At 38.6% G+C, this 18,659-nt stretch overlaps 1 pseudogene; it reads right to left on the bottom strand.

Moving 5' to 3' along the window:
• The window catches only part of LOC149139315 (BTB/POZ domain-containing protein At5g48800-like), a 212,551-nt pseudogene that overhangs the window by 63,791 nt on the left and 130,101 nt on the right, over positions 1-18,659 (bottom strand).

Raw genomic sequence — 18,659 nt, 5'->3', positions numbered from 1 at the left:
ATGGAATTGACCAAAGCCAAGGCCTATTTTTCCATTATATTGTAGTTCAAGGGGGCACCTCTCAGGGCTTTGCTAAAGAAAGCAATGGGTTGTTCATAGCCCTGGTCATTTTTCTGTAAAAGGATTACAACTATTGTGTGCTCTGAAGCAAAGGAAAATAAAATGAAATCTCTATCAAACTTGGGACTTATTAGTACAGGTGTCTTAGTTAAGGCTAGCTTAATGTCTTCAAAGGATTTCTTAGCTTCAACAGTCCATTTTATTATGGAGTCTTTTTTCAACATATTGTTAAGTGATCTAATTAATTATGCTAGGTTAGATATAAATCTTCTAACAAAATTTATTTTTCCTAAGAAAGCTTGTAATTCTCTAATGTTCCTGGGGTGTCTTATGTGTAACATGGCTTCTATTCTTGCTAGATCTATTCTAATACCATCCTTCAAGATTATATGACCTAATAACTTTCCTTCCTCTAACCCAAACAAGGACTTTTTGGGGTTCAAGGAGATTCCAAACTTCCTACATTTAATGAAGACTTGCCTTAGATGATCCAAATGTTGATTGTCAGACTTTGAGAACACAGTAATGTCATCTGGATATATCAAAAGGAAATCATGAATTTCTTTAGCAAAGGCTATATCCAAAGCCCTCTGGAAAGTAGCTCCTGCATTCATTAGCCCAAAAGGCATTTTCACATACATAAAAGTGCCCCAAGGAATAGTAAAGGCAATTTTGGGTTGGTCATTAGGATGAACTAAGATTTGATTATAACCAAAAAACCCATCCAACAATGAGATTTTGGTTGATCCAACTACTCTCTATAAAATGTGATCCATCTTAGGGAGAGGGTAATTGTCTTTCAATGATACTTTATTGAGGTTTCTGAGATCCACACAGAGTCTGATCTCATCAGTTTTCTTTCTAGTTGGCACTAGGTTTGATACCCAATCAGAAAATCTGATTGGTGCAATTATTTTAGCATCATACATCCTTTGAATTTCTTTTTCTATGGCAGGTAATAAGACAGGATTGATCCTTCTTAGTTTCTATTTGGAAGGCTTTTGATTTTCTTTTATAGGAATAGCGTGCTAGATCATGTTGGTGTCATAGGATTTGAGGTCATCATAACTCCAAGCAAAAACATCCCTAAATTCTTTCAACAACTCAATGTATTTTACTTTTTCAGTTGGAGGTAATGATTTTGAAAGTTTGATCAATTTAGGATTTTCATTAGTAGCTATGTTGCATTCCTCAATATCAAATCTTAATGGTTCCATTTTAGGTTTCCTAGGAACATCATTTGGGTCAAATAAGTCTTCCAGAGGGGTTAATCCCTTTGGTAAGAAGTTATCCTTAAGATTAATTACTTCAATTTCTTCGTTGATCATTTCATCAATTTCCATTAGCTCTAAGTTATCTACATCTCATTTGGTAAATTTAGTTGGGTTAAGTCTATCTATTTTATCATCTTCTAACTTGTTTATTTCTATTTTATCCTTAGTGTGAGGATCTATGGATGTATCAGTATCTATGTTATTATTTACAATCTCTTCTTCTGAAAGTAAAAATCTATTTATCATTAGTAAATATTTGCCAGTTCTTCAAATTATCCGGAATTGCAGGTCTGTGCCTAACCTCAGCAGTGTACTCATAGTTAGGTTGGAAGGGTAATTTACAAGTGCTGGAAAACATTTCTAAACTATGGGCTTGCATGTTATGTTTTCTAGGGATGACTACAAGCTTTGTTTCTAAGAAAGTATTAAGTATTTCTACAATAGTATCTCTATAGAAACTTAATCTAGGGTCTTTAGTCATATATACAGCATCAATCTGTTTTACAATTAATTCAAAGTCTCCCATAATAGAAACTCTTTTAGCTCCTAGATTCCTAACTAACTTAAGACCTAAAATTAAAGCTTTATATTCAGATATATTATTTTTACATTTAAAATTTAATCTATATGCATGGCCTTCTAAATAATTGTTCTCCAAGTTATATATCCACACTCCTACTCTTGCTCCTAACCTATTTAATGATCCATCAAACTCTAAATGCCATAATATCTCATGATCATAATTTTCACTATCTGGTGGAACAAACTCTTCATCATTCAGAGCAATTAGATCTTCTTGTTCATTGAATAGCTCTATAGTCTGATTAGTCTCATCTAGTGTAGAAACTGCAATTTCTTTTGGTTTTGTATCAGTGTTGTCTAAAAGTGTTTCTTGAGTTTGATCAAAATTATACAAAATAAAGGAACCAATATCTGAATGTATGGAGTAGATGGGAAATTTTTTAGGCCGATCCTGGCTACTTACCATATATTTCATTAAGGTTTCTCGGTATAGTTTCTTAGGCTGTCCAAAAACAGATATTGTTACATAAGACATATCAAGTTGAAGAGATCCCTGAAGTTTGGCTCCCCATGATCTAGATAAAAGCATGCCATACTTCGGTGGGATGTCAGAAACTACAATGTCCATAAGAATGCTTTTGGCAAGATATTAGACTAAAGTAACACATAGGTCTTTGATTAATCCTAGACACTTTACTTGAGTAGAGGCAAAAGAGAATAAGTCTTTGTAAGGCCTTGTAATGTCTAGGTTCATCTTTTCCATTACTGATTTGGGCATTAAATTGTGAGAGGCTCCAAAATCCAACATGTCATTGTGTAGAATCTTGTCATGGATACTAAGGCTTATATAAAAAGGTGGAACTCCTCCTTCTAATGGTTTGCCATTAACATCAGGACCAAATATAAGTTCTGGTTTATCATCAAACAAGTTAACTGAATCCTCATTTTCAGCAATGTTTAAGGTCTAATTTATCTGAGATTTGTAAGGTTTATTCTTGATTAGTTCTGTTAAAGGGACTAGGATCTTCAGCTTTGCTATCTCTGCTCCCAAATTGAAAGGCAAAGAAGCTTTTTCTAATTGAAGGTTTTGAGTTTTAGCAGCAGGTATTTTAGTAGGATTGTTTTCTTTTTCTTTACTGGGGATCTCTTTATGTGGATTTACAAGTGGAATTGAAGTGGATGGTTGATTAGCAAAAGGTTGATCAGGGTTTATATCTACATTTGTGGGGCCAGAAGGATTTGGGTTCTACCTAGGGAGAATTTGGAGGATCTTTAATACAGGGGCTTCTTTTACCCTTTTGAGTTTATTTTGTGTTGTTTTCTTATTCTGGTCAGGGACATCTATATTCCTTTTGCTTCTTAGATTATATTGCTTGTGGACTTCAAAAATAGCAGAGTCATATCTTTTTTTATAATCAAATGATTCACCAGAATGTACCTGTAGTTGCTGTAGCATATATAGTTCCTGCTCATCTTGGGTTAGAAAAACAGTGTCTTCATCATTTACTCCCATAAGGTTAATTTGTGTATCATGCTATGGATTTTCTGGATTGGATGTTTCTACATACTTTTCTTGAAAAGGAGGCCTTATGTTCTGATCTGGTCCATTTTTCCCTATGTTTTGGTTATTTCTGAAATTTGGGTTTCTAATTGGAGGTGCTTGTTGGTTATCCCATTGGGGTTTTCTTTCCATGTTACCTATTCTTTCCATTAGTCTTTCCATGTTTTTAGCCAAGTAATCTATTTTAAGATCAGATGGTGAAGTTTCTTCCTTAGCAGTTCTCATTTCATTTCTAACTCTAGCCCTTTTAGCTAACAAATTTGCTTCTACACTAATAGCTACACTTTGCATTACTTCTATTGTAGGGGGGTTTCTTTCCCTATGCTGGTATGACATATCAGTATCAAAAACATCAGGGAACTTTATTAACGCTAAGTCAGGTGGGGGTCTAAGGTTAATTGGGATTGCATTATATATATTATTGAATCTAGTGCAGTAATATTGAACAGTTTCGTTAGGTCCTCTCTTAATATTTTCATATTCTGGAAGGATTTGTAAAGAGTTCTTTTTCTTTTACCACCTATCAATAAACAACCTTTGAAAGTTAGCTAGGTTTGTTATGTGATTGGCAGGGAAGGCTTTAAACCACTTCTTGACATCACCAGTCAAAGATTAGGCAAAGAGTCTCATTTGGACACCGGATTCATCTAATTCATGTAGTTCAAAAATTCAGACATCAAGTTTACATGTTGCTAGGTAGTGTACTGACCAATATCATCAAACAAGGGAATCTTACTCTAATAATCTGCAGGCATAGCATAAAGTTGGGCAGGTAAAACAAGAGGAGCATATCTTTTTTCCATTGTTGTTGGTTGGGGTGGGATAAGTTGTGGGGTTGATATAATTTGGATTAATGTAGTAGTGGATGAAGAACCAGGACTAGTAGGTGGTGAATGAGTAATGATAGGCTGGTGAGGGATTGAAGGTGTAAATGGTGGTGCATAATGGGATTCAAGAGGTACTAAAGTCGAAGGGAATAATGGTGAACTCAAAGTAGTGGAGATCTATTCAGAAAACTCAGGGGTAGTAGTAGTAATGGATGATTGTGGAGATTTCAGAATATACTCATCAATGGATCTGTTGGCCTGTTGGACTTCATGGTCTAGAACATTATCGTATATTTCACATTCAGACTTTGTTTTAAATAATGAAAGACCAAATTACTCATCAAAGGGAAGATCTTCTAAAAATAACCACTCATCAGGGCATGAATTAGCTTTAACTAAAGGTGTGTGACTAGCTGAACTTTCTTCTTTTTTGGATTTTCTTGAAATCAGGTTGGGATTATCAACTACTAGGGGAGGATTGGGATCTGGATTAGCCCTAGTAAAATGAGTCTTCCTAGAAGCTAGAATTTCAAATTTTTAATTGTTTTTGTGAGATTTTTCAATTTAACTTCTAACAAACAACTTTAAGAGGCTTAAAATACAGAATTAAAATTTCTTAAAACTTTAATAGGTTTGAGGAACTGTTGTTTCCCCAGTGGACTCGCCACCATGTTATCACTAAGGATTTTCTCTAGAAGTTATTAGAAGAAAGAAAATGACCGAGGTAACCACAAACCAACTTTTAGGCTTAGGCTCTAGCCAACCTAAGTCCAGAGAGGGCTCTCTCTATATGATTTAGCTTTGTTTCACTGGGATATTAGGCTAGTTCTTAAGGTTCAGGGGGTTTTTTATTTGTATTGAAAGATTAGGTGGTGGGGTTCTTTAAATAGATGGATAGAATGATGTCTCTAGACCATTGGACATATGGACTCAAAAGAAGGGCAGTAGAACTAGATCAACTCACTAAAGGGAATGTTCAAAGAGAAAGATAGTAGAGTAGAGTGCAGGTCTTTAGGCCAGAGGGATGGAAAAGGTTTTAACCAGGGTGAGAGAGTAATTAAGAATTTTCAGACCAGGATTGAAACGAGGAATAGGGGGATAAGCAGAAATAAAGGGAAATTAAGAATCCTTTGCTATAGATTAAAATAAACAACCTAAAATAAGGAGAAATTAAGAATTCCTTATCTTAGATTATTTGTAGAAAACATAGATTTTCCTAACTGTTATAGCAGAGTGTAATTAAACAAATTCTGATAATACTTCTAGTTATGGCATCCAGATTTAGATCAACGGTATGAAAAATTTAAGAGATAACAACAATGTGAGAAAATACTTGTCTACACTTCACTCTACACATGAATCCTTTGAAATATCTTGTCTTTATTCATCAATCCAGCTTGTTGGCTCAATCAATGCTCCAATAGCTTTTACAGTCTTTCAATCAAGAAGTCTATAGAAATGTCTAAGAATCCACCCTACATACTTTGAATTGTGAAGCATTTATACTAAGGTGTTATTACAAATATCTCAAACTGAATTGAGATTGAATCTAGGAAATAGAAAATATCTTCTCGCAGGAAGATATAGGCAGCTAATGAGTTACTTCATGATGTCCCTTTTATTGTGGTGCTGTTGGCCGTTATGGTTTGTTTCTAGCTCTTTATGCTCTTTCTATTTGAATTATCACGCTAGAGGCTTTATTCACTTATGTCTTTCATCTGATACTCTCTGTCACTGATACTCTTTCACTCTAATGACCTGTCTTTATCCTTTACTGTGTTTCTTTTCTTTTACTGTTACAATTACCTTTTACTATGTTTTTCAACAGTAAATTCCTTTGTTCTCTTGTGTATCAGCATCGAAAGTGGATATCGATCAAGTTTCAGTTTGTTTTGTTTACTTATCTTCTAACTGCATCTCTGGGCTAGTTACTCTATTCTGAACTGTCACTGCTATGTTCCTTGTCTTCTTCTCGGCTTTGTGTGTAATGATCTTCATCTTCTGTGCATGTATAATAGTTTTCTTCTTCTGAATTTATGCTTTTAACAGGTTTCTTGGTCAATTCTTGGAGTAAACAAGTTTTGTGAATAGTATCAGAGCTATTTATGCAAGCTCTGATCTTAGTCTGATAACCTAAAAAATTAAAAAATATTTAAGAAAACATTGGTCTGCATGAAGGGTGCTTGATAGCTTTATTTGCAATGGGATGCCTCGAAAAGGTCTTGGGGCAACGTTTTGGACGTAAATAGAGGTGAATTCGCATCACAGATGCTTAGAGTGGCGATGAAGGGTTTCATAGGTTTACACAGTAAAACAGGCGAAAGGAGAGAAAACCTGGGTTCTTGGGGTTTAAAACTTTAATGGGCAGACTTTTGAAAATGGTGCGAAGTTTCATTTTTACGAAGGTTAAGTGGTTTAACGGATCGGCGGGCAGGTAGTTTTGAAGAGTCGTTGCATCGCTTTTACGCATGGGCGGTTTTAGAGAGGAGTCACACGATCTGTGTTATAACGTGACACGTAGCCATCAGGGTGTTAGCCTCTTGTTGCGACAGGTGTTCATTTTTCATGATTGACATTTTACATGCCAAATATGTCATACTTTGCATGCTGCAATGTTCCATATTTCCAGAAGAGACCAAAGAAGAAGCCATGAAGTGTGCTAGTCCAAATGCCACTGTTGAATTCCAATTTTGATGACTTAACCATTTTTAAAAGAATGTTCTATAAAAGGGAAGGCCAAACAGCTTAACCTTGGTCTCCCTAGTTTTCAATTTCCTGTTTTAGAATATAGAGAATGATATCTATCCAAACAGCTTAATCTTGGCAGATCAGTAGATAGGTAGAGAATCAAAGGAGCCCAACTGCTTAATCTGGGCCCTTGGCAGAAATAAGTGTAGACTTAGATAGGAGAACAGAAAAAAGAAAAATTGTAAAGCTGGGTCTGCAAGTCTAAGTGCACCCAAACCAAAAAGAAGAAAAAATGTTAGGAAAGTAGGGTGGGTAGGTAGTTTTTGAGGTTGCAGGATAATGATTCATGATCAATTTTGTGTCTCTAAGTGTTATATCTTTTCATATCACAGTCATGATGCATTTTTTCATCTGGAGGAACTCAAGCTGGACATAACTAACTCCCCTTTCTTCTTATTCCCCAAATCACTCACTAATTTTCCCAAAGAGGTCAAGATTGCTTGAGCCTCTTAGTCTCGTCATGTTCCATAACATTGGCCTTGGTGAAGATATGCCTCACTCAAGGATTTCCATTCTTCTGTTACAAATTTTTATTCCCCCAAAATAGCCTAAGGTTCCTTACCTTAGCGCTTTCTCATCATCTTCATATTAACTACTGACTCTATTATGTAAATCCCCATCTGTTTTTCCCTTCCCCTACTAAATCTATGTTAATAACTCCCCTATGTACATATCCCACCTTGTAGCACTATAGCTATGTATTTTTTCAGTCTTGGGACATAGTAGTCCACCTGGGACTATTATGAACCCATCCGTGTCATGAAACTGGGACTGGTCTAAACCTCTGGTTAGACCAAGAACGTTTACCCACCTCGCTGTCCTCAAAACCCTATAACTTTACCCCTCCGCGATCATTTGCACAAAGATAATGTTTAAAGGTTTTAATAAAACATTAAGTTTTGTTCTCCCCCGCTTGTACAAACCCATAAAACCCAGAAAACCAAAGTTTAATCCTCCCCGCGCCAATTTATAAAGATCCGAATATTCGCACAGGTCCCCCGTATAAACCTGCTGCCAGCTCCGTCTCCCGTCAACCCTCCAATCCGCCACTCCCGGATCCGATGGCTCTCGGCGATTTCGGAGCCATCCCGTCGCCCGAACTTTAGCGCTCGATGGCTTAGCGGTTTTTCCGTCGTACAGGAGGATGCGCGTCCGCATGTGATTGCATCGGAGCCGCTCTAACAGTTACCGCTCTCGTATAGAAGGTGGTCCGATGAAAACCAAAAACCACCTTCTGTCCCTCCCCCTGACGACTGCACACGTCGGCCTCCTGCCGAGTCACCCTTGCCATGTCACTGCCGCCGTGTCCCTGCCACGTCATCCACCGTACATGCTGACGTCACCCTACTGACGTCATCCTGCCACATCATCCGCCGTACCATGGTCCCACCCGCTGATGTCATCATCAATTTTTGGCGCAAAAGGTGAAAATCGTGCTTAGGAAGCCCGGATTCAAATTATGAGGTAGTTTTTCATGTGCGATTAGCGCCTAGCGCTAATCGCGCATGGCTACAGGAAATGGGCCAAAATGGAAAACCTCTCATCTCGCAGCCCCCAGCAAGCCCAAAAAGCGTCGAATGACCTGTTTTTCTTCGCGAGGCATGCAGAAAGGATCAAAAGACAATTCTAAAGAAAACAGAGGGTCGAACAATGGCCATTAAATTTTGATTTGACCCACAGAGAAGGAGAGAACCGGCCCGATTCATTTGTCAAAGAGTATCAGAGGAAAGATAAAGCGGCAAAAGGTATCAGTCAATTTTTTTAATGGAAATCTTCAATTCCCAAAGCAGGTCAGCATTGAATGGCCTCCAGCAAAGTCAAATCAGGAGGTGTAAGCCCATCCCAGCTCTCAAATCACAGTTAAAGCACTTAAAGCCACCGAACTACAATGGAGCAGAAGTCCATGCACAGTTATTGCAGAAGCACTGCACCAAGCCACCGAGGACAACACATTAATTCAGTTTTGGTACGGTTGCCCTCCGCAGCCCATAGATATTTTCTTGCATTTATTCCTAATAGGTTTGGGTTAAAATAATCTTTTACTTTCAGACCTATTTAGGTCAAAGCTGTAATAAACAATTTTGGAGAATTTTTCCTATATATACCACCCTCTGTATTGTTTCAAGGGTTGGTCGATTGATAATTTTCACTAGAGACTCGCACTGTATACCTGATATGTTTTACTTAATCAAAGACTGCTGAACAGATTCGAGGAATGATTGTCTGCTCTTTGTCTAATGATCTGAGGAAGTGAATGTGGAATTCTCGTGCTGCAACATGACTCAATAAGTGCTTCTTACCTTTGTTTTCATCGTTTCACTATCTAAATAACAGAAAGAAAGATTAGCTTAGAACTTGTTTAACTGCACTCTAGGCTCAATTTCTGTTGTTTCTTTATGTTTTTCATCTGAACTGAACTGGATATGAATATGAATTCCCTGTGGCTCATATTTACCCTAATTCATATGTGTTTGACAGTTATCTAGGGATTCTTTACTGCCCCTAAATAGAGCTCATTCACCCTTCTCTGTTAAGTTGATTGAGAGATTCTTAATTGCCTCTCCTTCCTTAGCATTCTTTCCATCCTTTAAACTTGAAAAATTGTTCCATGTGCAGCTACCTTGCTCCTTATTCCTCTTGTGACCAAGAAAACGCACCAGCAATCCTACTCTTTGACTCCATGCCCAATGGTTTGAAACTTTCACACTATACCTGCCTCTTTACCTGTAAACATCAATCTTCCCACCAAAATACAAACAAAACCCCTGAACTCAATAGCTATCCTAGAATCATCATCAACAAAGCTAAATCAGAAAGAGAGAGCCCTCTCTGATTGCAGGTGGGCTAGAACCTGCAGTCCAAAGTTGGTCTGTGGTTACCTCAGTCATATCCCTTTACTCCAACCTGAGGGACAACCTAAGTGTTAACATAATGGGGACTCAACTGGGGACATCCTCAGTTAAATTCACGAAACCAGTTGGAAGAATCCACTGAGAAATCAATTTTCTAATTGTTTTATATTCCTTAAAACTACAGATGAAGCCTGAATGTTAGCCAAGTAGCCTTTGAAACTGTCTTTGCTTTGCATTGACAGAAGTAAACAAAAGCTGCTTCAGTCAATCTTCATGCTAGTTTTAAGCTATAGATAGCGATTCCAAAATTTGATCAGTTCCTTGCTAATTTTAAAAACATTCCCAGAAAAATACCAAAAAACAAATTCGGAAATTGGCTCCTAAAAGGAATCTACGATACACAAGGTCAAATCCAGACCCAAATCCCCCAACTGCTTTTGAAAATCTAAACTTAATCCCAAAGATCCTTAGGAAGCAAGAGCAAAGAGAAGATTTTGCTGATTTGAGTCCTGAAGCAGCTCTCCCAAGCTGTGTTCCAACTCCTGTTAAGGTTATTTCGTTCAACCCCTACTTCCCCTTGTTCATCATCCTTATCTCAAAGCACTCCATCCACACCTTCTTTCACTGCACATACTACAACTACCATTACTGTTATTCCAGTTACTCCTGTTATCCCTGTTGTCCCTGTTGTTCCAGTTATCCGCGTTGTTCCACTTATCCCTGCCAATATGGCTAATAGATATGCACCCCTGCAATTGCCTGCTAATCCTGGGGCTTTACCTCAGGAGTACCAATCTAAAATTACCTATTTTGACAGTATCGGTCCTTTCACAGCCCTTCAGCATACCAAAAAGATGCAAGACTATTTTCAAAACTACGAGATAGACGATGATAGCGTGAGAATGAGAATTTTTGTTCAAAGTTTAACCGGTGATGTAAGAACTTGGTTTAGATCACTTGCTGCAAATTCCATAACTACTCCAGATGAGCTTTACCAATCCTTTACCAACAGATGGGAGAAAAAGAAAGACCCCTTGCACATACTAGCTGAATATGATACAATTAAAAGAGGTCCTCAGGAGACTGTTTTGGAGTACTGTGCAAGGTTCAATAATGTCTATAATGCAATACCACAGAACTTAAGACCCCCACCTGACCTTACCTTGTATAAATTCCCTGATGGATTCGACCCCGATATGGCATACCAGTTAAAAGAAAGAGCTCCTCAGACCCTTGCAGATATGCAAAATGTTGCTGTCAGCATAGAGACAAACCTAATTGCCAAAAGAAACAGAGCTAGAATGGAAAGAAGAACCACCTTTAAGGAAGAACCCTTAGCCTTAGAACAAAAGCTTGATGCTATTATCAGTGGCATGCAAAGGCTGGGAGACAAAGTAGAAAGCGTTGAGAGGAGATCATCATGGGAAGGACAATAGTCCAATACCATAAGGAACCCAAATTTTAGGAAAACGCAGAACACAAATGTTGGCAGGTCAAGCCCAGATCATGACATAAGACCCCCTTTTCAAGATAACTATGTTGAAGGATCTACTTCTAGTGAACCCATAGAAGACACTCACATGAACCTGATGGATCTAAAGGGTGAGCATCAAACTTTTCTGAGCCAAGAATACCAAGATGAGCATAACCTAAGTCAATTTCAGACTAAGTCTAGTGAGTCTTTTGATTTTAAACAAGGTTATGATACTGCCGTGTATGAAGTACACAAACAATATAAGCTGAGAACTAGGACCATTGACATTTCTGAACCCAGCAAACCAAAGGATGGCAAACAGCCCAACAAGATTAAAGGCAAGTTTGTTGTAGCAGAACCAGCTGATATACCTATCCCAAACCCTCATCATGTGACTGTAGAAGACATAACAGAAATGCAACCTTTTATTGATCAGCCTCTGCCACCTCCTTCCTCTGAGCATAATTCGACCAGTGTTCCAAAAAGCCCTCCTGAAGTTGAAAAACCGCAAGCAATCACTTCCCATAACGCTGACAAACAAGAGCAAATAGCAGATGATTCAAATGAAACAGAAAAAACTGCCATTATCAACACCAAGACTCCATTGGAAAAGCCATTTAATTTAGAGGCAGAAATAGCTAAGTTGAAGATATCCATCCCCCTCTCAGAACTTGCCAAACATGATGTATATAGGCAACAAATTCAAAGATCACTTCAAATCCTAGAGAATAAGGACGATGTAAATATTTTGGATGATACCCCTGAACTGTTGTTTGGCCCAGAAGTTAACGGAAAATCAACATATGGACCTATTCCACCCTTTTATGTCAGTTTGCATATACATGACAAAGTTTTGCACAACGCTATGTTTGATTCAGGAGCATCACACAATCTGATGCCCAAAGCAGTTATGGAAAAGTTGAACCTTGATATTACAAGACCCTACAAAGATTTGTACTCATTTTACTCAAGCCAAGTCAAGTGTTTAGGCCTCATCAAAGACTTGTGTGTCTCCTTAGTTCAATATCCCAACAAGACCATCCTCATGGATGTGGTGATGGCTGACATCCCACCAAAATATGGTATGCTCCTGTCAAGATCATGGGGAGCAAAGCTCCAAGGATCCCTTCAACTAGACCTCTCCTATGCTACTATTTCAGTCTTTGGGCAACCAAAGAGATTGTACAGAGAAACACTTATGAAATATGTGGTAAGTAGTGAGAGCAAGCCTGAAAATTTTCCCACTTACTCAATCCATTCTGATATGGATTCCTTTATTTTGTTTAATGATGATACAAATTCTCCAACTAATGATGAGCCTTTGGCTCTATAACAATAAGCACACATCAATGAAGAATCGGTTGCACATACCCATGAGACTGTCACAACAATTAATGTGACCAGCATGCTAGAAGAACCTCCCCAAACAGAAATTTCAAATCTGCCCGCTATAAGAATGACTGAAACTCTTAGTACTAACCAAAAGCAAGAAATCACATGGTATTTAGAGTTTGATGGCTCTGTCAAAAAGTTAGGAGCAGGGGCAGGCATGTGGATTCACAATACACATAACAATCATGCAGAAGGCCATGCCTACAGACTGAATTTCAAATGCACAAATAACATGGCAGAGTATGAGGCTCTGCTTTTAGGCCTTAAACTGCTCAAAGCTCTAGGAGCTGCAAAAGTGTCTATTTTAGGGGACTCTGACTTAATCATTCAGCAGATGAAAGGTAATTTTGTAACCAATGACAATAGAATGAGGGCCTATAGGACTACTGCCACTAATATACTCAATGCGTTCATTGAATTCAGCCTGGCCAAGATTTCAAGAGAGCATAACATTCATGCACACAACCTAGCCACCTTTGCTAGTACATGCAAGCTTCCCTTTGAGCCAAACCATCACTTTACTGCTGAAATAAAACATAGGCCTTCTGTCCCAAATAACGTTAAAGATTGGCAAGTGTTCGAAAATGACGCCCAGATCAACAATTTCCTCACTCTCGAGCACGAGTTTTCGAATATTAACATTGACATGGATGCTATCAATGATGCCCAACAACAAACAAATGAAAACCAGCAGGCTGTAACCGCTGCAACAGCCAAACAAATCCTAAACCTAATTGTTTCTGACAAAACAAAAATAGAACAGCTGAAACAAATGCATTTGGAAGAAATTGCCAAAACAGAGGCAGAGATCATTGACTTAAAGGACAATTTTCTGCCTGCTGGCCTAACCCCATTACAAGACATGTTTGACGCCAATGATTTTCCCAAAAAGCCAAAATTACAACCATTGAATTGTCCAAAATGATCAAATTGTCCAAAAATTTACCACCTGATCAAAAGCCCAAGTACATTGATTTGTTCAAAGAATTCCAAGATGTATTTGCTTGGAGTTATGAGGATTTGAAATCCTATGACACCTCGGTGATCCAACACACAATTCCCTTAAAACCAAACTAGAAACCCTTCAAACAGAAACTTAGAAGAATTAACCCTATGCTTCTTCCCATGATTGAGAAGGAAGTAAAGAGGATGTTTGAAGCAGGCATAATAGCACCCATCAGATTTTCTGAATGGGTATCCAATCTTGTTCCTACAAGGAAAAAGACAGGCGAAATTAGACTTTGTGTAGATCTGAGAAATTTAAACCAAGTCTCCCTAAAAGACCACTATCCTTTGCCCAAAATGGATCACATCCTACAAAGAGTAGTGGGGTCATCTAGAATCTCTTTGCTAGATGGCTTTTTAGGTTTCAATCAAATACTTGTTCACCCGGATGACCAAGACAAGACAGCCTTTACCACACCGTGGGGAACATTTAAGTATGTTAAGATGCCATTCGGACTTAAAAACGTTGGCGCTACCTTTCAACGAGAAATGGATATTGCATTTTCTAAGGAAATACATGATTTCCTAGTTGTTTACCTTGATGACTTAACCCCTTTTTCCAAATCTGATGAAGAGCACCTCAAGCACTTGAGGAAAATATTCATGACATGTAGGAAATATGGCATTTCCTTAAATCCCAAGAAGTCCCTGTTTGGCCTTGAAGAAGGCAAACTACTTGGCCACATCATATCAAAAGATGGGATTAGAATAGATCCTGAAAGAATCCAAGCCATCCTCCAAATCCCATATCCCATAAACATAAAAGAGCTGCAAGCATTCCTTGGAAAAATCAACTTCTTAAGAAGATTTATCCCAAATCTAGCTGAACTGATACGATTGTTAAGCAATATGTTAAAAAAGGATGCCAAGGTAAAATGGTCTCTTGAAACCAAGCAAGCAATTGAGAGTATCAAAACGGCCTTAACCCAAACCCCTGTCCTCACCAGCCCACAATTTGACAAAGATCTTATCTTTTTTTCTTTTGCATCTGATCATACTATAGCTTTTGTCCTTTTGCAAAAGGATGAACAGGGAGATGAAAAGTCGATTGCATTTTTCAGCCGAGCCTTAAGAGACACCCCTTTGAAGTACCCAATCATGGAAAAGCAGGCTTATGCACTCGTTAAGGCCATCAAGGATTTCAGAGTGTACATTTTATATTCACATGTGATTGCCTATGTCCCAAATGCTGTTGTAAAAGACATACTAACCCAAGAGGGATTAGAAGGCAAAAGAGGCAAATGGATAGCCAACATCCTTGAGTATGACAAAGAAATAAAACCAACCTAGCTGATAAAGGGACAAGGTTTAGCCAAACTGATGTCCGAAACAAACTTTCAAGCCTTAGACATTAACCAGCTGGACAATGAACAGGAGCTGGCGACTCCACAGATTAGTGAGACCTTTTTGCAATATCCATGGTATGTTGATATATGTTTTGTACTGTTAAACCTGTTTGCTCCATCAGGATTGTCCAGAACCAAGAAAAGATTTTTAAAAATGAAGGCTTTAAAGTTTTGTGTCATAGATGGTGCATTATTTTGGAGAAATCATTAAGGTATATTGCTTAATTGTTTAACCATGAGTGAAACTAACAATGTCATGAAAGAATTCCATTCAGGTGACTGTGGAGGACATCTATATTGGAAGTCCACTGCTGATAAAATTTTAAGGGTTGGTTTTTACTGGCCTTCTCTTTTTGCAGATGTAAAGAAGTTTGCCATGTCATGTCACAAATGCCAAATCTTTGAGGGCAGAAGAAAGTTGTTGCCCCTGCCCCTAAAACCCATATCAACCGAGAAGCCTTTTCAACAATGGGGTCTTGACTTCATTGGAGAAACCCATCCCTCTTCCTCAGGCTAGCACAAATGGATCCTAATAGCCACCGACTATTTCACCAAATGGGTTGAAGCCATCCCATGCAGACAAGCCAATGACACCATCATTATCCAATTCCTTGAGTGCAATATCCTTTCTAGATTTGGCTGCCCTGAGAAAATCATCACTGACAATGCCGCTGCCTTCAAATCCAAAAAGATGATCAATTTTTGCCACCAATTTCATATTACCTTGGGCCACTCTACAGCCTATTACCCTCAAGGTAATGGCTTGGCCGAATCATCTAATAAGAGCCTCATCAACATCATAAAGAAAGTGCTAGAAGAGAACAAGAAGAACTGGCACAAAAAACTGGTAAATGCCCTATGGGCAGACAGACTTTCGAGTAAGAGATCCATTGGAATCAGCCCTTATGAGCTGGTATATGGCATGGAGACTAGATTTCCTTCATCCCTGGGCATTCCTACTATTAAGCTGTTACAGGAAATTCAGGCTTAACCAAATGACATTCAAAGAAGGATTAATCAGACCATTCATCTTCAGCAAACCAGAGAGCAAGTTTATGACAGAGCTCAAATTTTGCAAGAAAAACTCAAAAAGATGTTTGATAAGAGAGTTAAAGCTGAGGATTTCTACATTGGTGACAAAGTTCTAAGGTGGGACTCACGAAGAGAAGACAAGGGAAAACATGCAAAGTTTGATTTTTTATGGAAAGGGCCATTTGTTATTTCTGCTGTTCAGGGAAATAACACTTATTTTCTCAAATCTGTAGAGGATAGTTCTGTTGAAGAAGGCCCTGTCAATGGCCGTATGCTGAAACATTACCATGATCCCTTTTAAGGGATACAGTGTAGCTTTGTATATATCTTTTTGTACAATAATATTTGTATATATCAACGTTTTGTTTTATTTTTTTGAATGTTAGAGGAGCAGCAATAAATCTTGTGAAGACACAGCCAATACAAGTGTTCCAGTTTTAAAAGCTATGTCTCTGTACTAATTTCAACAAAACAGCAAGAGTGGCACAATCACATCACAGAAATTCATGGCAAAGGGGAGCTGTTTGCAGTCTTCAATCAAAAATATCAAAACAGAGGGGTGTTTTAGCTTCATATTAGTACCCTTGGTCAAAGAAAAAGTAAAGCAAACACATCAATTTTGATCCATGTTTTGAGAATGTTTCAAAGGCAATGCTCAAGCAATATTCTACATAATAGCAAGCACGCAGAAGAAAGCAGGCAGTGCTATGCATTTCACAATATTTCAGTTGAGGAGAAGGTTGTTCATATTACAAAGTTTCAAATACCTAACAGCCAGCATAAAGAAGTTCCTTCAATCCACAGCAACCACAGAAGATCAAGGCAGTCTGACCTGCTGTTCTTGGCTTTTCACAAGGAAAATCCATCCCCAAGTGGAGCCACTATTAGCCTCCTGTTGTGACAGGTGTTCATTTTTCATGATTGACATTTTACATTCCAAATATGTCATACTTTGCATGCTACAATGTTCCATATTTCTAGAAGAGACCAAAGAAGAAGCCATGAAGTGTGCTAGTCCAAATGCCACTGTTGAATTCCAATTTTGATGACTTAACCATTTTTAAAAGAATGTTCTGTAAAAGGGAAGGCCAAACAGCTTAACCTTGGTCTCCCTAGTTTTCAATTTCCTGTTTTAGAATATAAAGAATGATATCTGTCCAAACAGCTTAATCTTGGCAGATCAGTAGATAAGTAGAGAATCAAAGGAGCCCAACTGCTTAATCTGGGCCCTTGGCAGAAATAAGTGTAGACTTAGATAGGAGAACATAAAAAAGAAAAATTGTAAAGCTGGGTCTGCAAGTCTAAGTGCACCCAAACCAAAAAGAAGACAAAATGTTAGGAAAGTAGGGTGGGTAGGTAGTTTTTGAGGTTGCAGAATAATGATTCATGATCAATTTTTTGTCTCTAAGTGTTATATCTTTTCAGATCACAGTCATGATGCAGTTTTTCATCTGGAGGAACTCAAGCTAGACATAACTAGCTCCACTTTCTTCTTATTCCCCAAATCACTCACTAATTTTCCCAAAGAGGTCAATATCTGCTTGAGCCTCTTAGTCTCGTCATGTTCCATAGCATTGGCCTTGGTGAATATCTTCCTCACTCAAGGATTTCCATTCTTCTATTACAAAGTTCTATTCCCCCAAAATAGCCTAAGGTTCCTTACCTTAGCGCTTTCTCATCATCTTCATATTAACTACTGACTCTATTATGTAAATCCCCATCTGTTTTCCCCTTCCCCTACTAAATCTATGTTAATAACTCCCCTATGTACATATCCCACCTTGTAGCACTATAGCTATGTATTTTTTCAGTCTTGGGACATAGTAGTCCACCTGGGACTATTATGAACCCATCCGTGTCATGAAACTGGGATTGGTCTAAACCTTTGGTTAGACCAAGAACCTTTACCCACCTCGCTGTCCTCAAAACCCTGTAACTTTACCCCTTTGCAATCATTTTCACAAAGATAATGTTTAAAGGTTTTAATAAAACATTAAGTTTTGTTCTCCCCCACTTGTACAAACACATAAAACCCAAAAAACAAAATTTTAATCCTCCCTGCGCCAATTTATAAAGATCCGAATATTCGCGCAGATCCCCCATATAAACCTGTCACCAGCTCCGTCTCCCGTCTACCCTCCGATCCGCCACTCCCAGATCTGACGGCTCTCGGCGATTTCGGAGCCATCCTGTCACGCGATCTTTAGCGCCCGATGGCTTGGCGATTTTTCCATCGTACAGGAGGATGCGCGTCCGCCTGTGATTGCATCGGAGCCGCTCTGACAGTTACCGCTCTTGTATAGAAGGCGGTCCGATGAAAACCACAAACCGCCTTCTGTCCCTCCCCCTGACGACTGCACACATCGGCCTCCTGTCGAGTCACCCTTGCCACGTCACTTCCACCGTGTCCCTGCCACGTCATCCACCGTACATGCTGACGTCACCGTGCTAACGTCATCCTGCCACGTCATCCACCGTACCATGGTCCCACCCGCTGACGTCATGCTGATGTTATCATCAGTTTTTGGCGCAAAAGGCAAAAATCATGCTTAGGAAGCCCGGATTC

This window comes from Pinus tabuliformis, chromosome X, assembly GCF_031772625.1.
Source record: "Pinus tabuliformis cultivar Carrire ecotype Pingquan chromosome X, CPIR1, whole genome shotgun sequence".
NCBI classification, from domain to species: Eukaryota; Viridiplantae; Streptophyta; class Pinopsida; order Pinales; family Pinaceae; genus Pinus; species Pinus tabuliformis.
The sequence above is the reverse complement of the archived record's forward strand: the minus strand, read 5'-3'. Positions and strand labels throughout refer to the sequence as shown.